The sequence below is a fragment of the Mizuhopecten yessoensis genome, unplaced genomic scaffold (assembly GCF_002113885.1).
Source record: "Mizuhopecten yessoensis strain PY_sf001 unplaced genomic scaffold, ASM211388v2 scaffold8123, whole genome shotgun sequence".
NCBI lineage: Eukaryota > Metazoa > Mollusca > Bivalvia > Pectinida > Pectinidae > Mizuhopecten > Mizuhopecten yessoensis.
The window spans coordinates 427,906-431,982 of record NW_018407390.1 but is presented as its reverse complement, the minus strand read 5'-3'; positions in this window follow the sequence as shown (position 1 = coordinate 431,982).

Below are 4,077 nucleotides of genomic sequence, written 5' to 3'. Positions count from 1 at the left end.
AGACGATACTGTACTGTGTATATTTCATTGTATACCAACAAAATGGGTTTTTTAAGAAATGGAAAAGTTCTATCAGAAAGGTGTGATATTTATTAATATATATATTAAGTAGCATAAATCTTCAAGATTATTTATGTTAGGATTAGTTCCCTTCAAAATACTTTCCTTTACCCGTGTTCGTATGTTCTTGGCTACACATACCAGGGCCTAGTTTTATTATGTTGGATATGTCCTGAACATGGATGAAGCTATGGCAAGCCGTTTGGGTTCTCACCCATTAAACAGATATCTGCATTTATTGACAGAAAACAGATGTCCATAATTGAAAGAAAGATATCTTCATTTTAAATAGAGAATCTGTATTTATTTGTAAATGGACACATCTGTATTTAAAATACAGATATCTCTATTTGAAATGTTGACAACTTAAAAAATACTAAAAACAAAATCGGCACCAGGTACGCTAGGTTGAAACCTCCAGATACGTAATGATTATCGGCTGTCGGTTATACCACGGACTTAGATAACACGGAATGAGATTAGGTTATCTAAGTCCGTGTTATAACTAAATAAACAAATAGAATTATAAAATAACATGAATTCGTTCAATTTTACACCTTGAAAAATCAATTAAAAATGTGAAATTAAAAAAACAAATGTTTTGATTATTAATGTGACGATTAAAGATATTTTTTTTCATTTCAAACGAAGCTTTTGTTCTAGAGAATTTCTTTTTAGTGTATTCGAGTTATCTTTCTTTGAACACTAAATCAAAATAGACACACGGAAATATATGACGGCTGTGGTGAATTTTGGTTAGAGTTATCTCCCTTAGACCGATAACCGCGCCGACAACATGGATGTGACATCTCGGCGCGGTCTCTTATACATCTAGAAATTGAACCAACAGCACGTTAGTGATTTTCCTCCTACTTGTCTTTGATTTCAGGAGCTGAGAGCAGTTACAACTACTTGTTGTGTGACGGTGTGTGAATAACACACACATAATTCACGACAATTGGTGTCAGAAGTGGGATATAACTTACGCTATTCGCTCTATTTTGACCATTTTTTTTTATATCTATTTACCTTGATGGTCCCCTCTCGCTCGCACGTGCGCTGGCCATTTTGTTGACCAGTGAGCGAATTACGTGTGAGAGACTTTGGGATAGTTCTAGTAGTTTATTATTGTTTATTCAATTATTTATGAGGGGTAATTCAGAGTCGGCGGAGTTTCACTGCCGTTCTGAAATTTACATTTAATTTAATTTAGTTTACTTGTTAGTTTAGTGGGCCGCCCATATTGGCGGAATACATACGACAGGCGAGACTTGGAGATATCGTTAGTATAGGATATTATTTTCATATTGTAGGGAAATTATTATATGTTTAGTTAAGTTATTATTACATTGGGTTAGAAATTAGTTATTTTAGGAATTAGAAATTATTTTGTAAACTGTAAATCGTAGTTGTAATCGTTGGAATTTTGTACGGGACGGTTGCAGGTGTCTACCATAGTTCGGTTGATATCTGTCCTTGTACATAATTTTGTAATTGTTTAATTAAGTGTGTTGACTTATTTCTTTCTTGGAACTTTATATTTTGTCATGGCTGTCATAAATATACGGACAGCTACAGAGGATGAGCTGTGCACGTTGGAGGGTTTAGGCCCTGTGACGGCACAGAAAATCTTGTGTATGAGAGATGAGGAGGGGCTCACTCTGCAGAAACTGGTGACTGTTTCCAGAGTGGGCATTGAAAAGTGGCAGAAATGGCTAGGTGATGGGGTCATCACGGGTATAATGGTCACTACCCCTGTAGAGACGCATTCACCGACCCGGTCGACCTCATCACAGGCAGACAGGCTAAGTAGACAAGAGGAGGAGGTAATGGACATGAGGCATCAGTTCAAGGAACTGCAGGTCCAGTTTAGGGAATTGATGGTAACATTGGAGACGGAGGCTCTTAAAATATCAGAGAGCCTGGCGGCTCGTGCTGCCTCGCCTCCGAAAAAGACCCCTACTCCTCGCACTATGCTACTGACTACACCTAGTGGTGGTCAGTATGTCAGCCAGGGGCCACAAACAAATAGCTGGTCACCCTGGGGGGGATAGAGGTACCACTCAATCTACCTCGACCTCCGTGCCACCTGAAAGTGTACCATACTCAGACCCCCAGGCAATGACTCCTAAACAGAACGAGTCCGGGTTTGACCCTATTTTACAAGCTATCTCGAAGGATGGGAGGTATGTAAGGGGTCAAGATCAGGGTTCACATGTGTCGACATGGACAGCTGGAGGTGCCAGTGCACCCATTGGAGTAGAAGTCCTCAGCAACATAAGATGTTCACTTACTCGGGTAAAGAGCGCTGGGAACCAGTCGCTCTTAAATTCACCAGGATAATAAAGGACAATAAATGGTCGGATCGTAAGACCAAACAACGGGTTTTCGATTGTCTGGTGGGGGATGCGTTGGAGTACGCCGATAAGCTTCCACGAACTCTTGGGTTCACAAAACTCAAGAAAAAGATGAAGGAACGGTTTAGCGACAAGGACGTCCCAGTGGTGGCCCGCAGAGAGCTAAACTTCACTAAACAAGAGGAGAGTGAGATTTTGGCAGAATTTGCTCAGCGGATTCAAACCATTACTGGAGATGGCTTTGCCCATGCAAACATCACCACGAGGAACCAGATCGCTACGGAGGCATTCATCAAAGGCTGTTGCGAGAAAATGGCGGCGCAGAGAGCCAGGGAAAGGAATCCTAAGACGGCTCACAAGGCTCTGAATATATAAAGGCCTCCGTAGCCAATCAGCGTGCTCTGTTTGGTTCTCGCGCGCCACATTACCCTAGTAGGCAGGTGCAGTTTGCAGAGGGCACTAAGTCGGGGGAGGATAAAGAAGAGGAAGTCCCTGTACAGTTCTCAAAAGATGAGCTACAGGAGCTAAAGAAATACCTAGCCCAGCTTAGTGCGGGCGGTGTGTCTGCCCGTCCGTACTCCCCTCCACCTCGGGGCGACTACCGATCTCCGGAACACGACCGAGGTTTTCCTCAAAACTATGGGGGAAACCGATCACCGGATTTTCGTGATAGGACACCGGTCCTTTATCCCTCATCAGATTATCGCGATATGGCTCAGTACCCTCGTCCCCCCCAGGACAACGGGCGTAATAGGTACGACGGTAGACCCCATAATAGGTCGCCGTACGCTGAACAAGGCCCTCCGCGAAACCGTAACTGGTCACCCAGATATTAGGGGGACTCTCCTGGCACGGGGTCACCAGGTCGAGGTCAAAATCAACCTGGCCGGGGTTCCTGGGAACCAGGGAGAGGCAACAACGGTCCTGACAGTTGGGGTAACGATAGAGGACGGAATACCCAGGCAGGCAGTAGTATCACCATACCACTCACTTTGAATGGAACTCCTATTCGAGCTGTCGTGGATACAGCAGCCACTATGTCGCTGATTAAGCGGGAGCTGGTATACAGGCTCGAGGGGCCAAATAAGGGGGAAATAAAAGACCTACATATCGGAATAGGGAACACTGAAGTACCTTGGACCGTATGTGAGGCCCCCATCATAGACGACATGTTGCTGGGGGTGGATTTCCTGTCAAGGAACAGCTGTGTCATCGACCTAGATGCGGGCATCCTGTTCATTGGTAACCAGGCAATACCTATTACACCGAGGTTAGAGGAGCAGAAGACATATTCTGCTGTCAAGATGGCCCAAAATGTAACCATGCCGCCAAACACTACAGGGCACTGTCCGGTGGACTGGGCTGGATCTAATGGGGTACGGCCACGTCATGTACTGGGCACGGTGAAACTGTTCCTGCTAAGGGTCCCCTATATGCTTAAGGGGTGGCCCGACCTTGTCAAAATCCATCAGAGAACAATCATCTCCAGCATCTTGAACAACACCAGACGATCTGCTACTTCAAGAAAGACCACCTCATGATACCTGCTCAGCAGCTTCCAACCTCAAGAGGGGGCCTTCATAAAGCGGGGAAGAGTGTGGTGAATTTTTGTTAGAGCTATCTCCCTTAGACCGATAACCGCGCCGACAACCTGGATGTG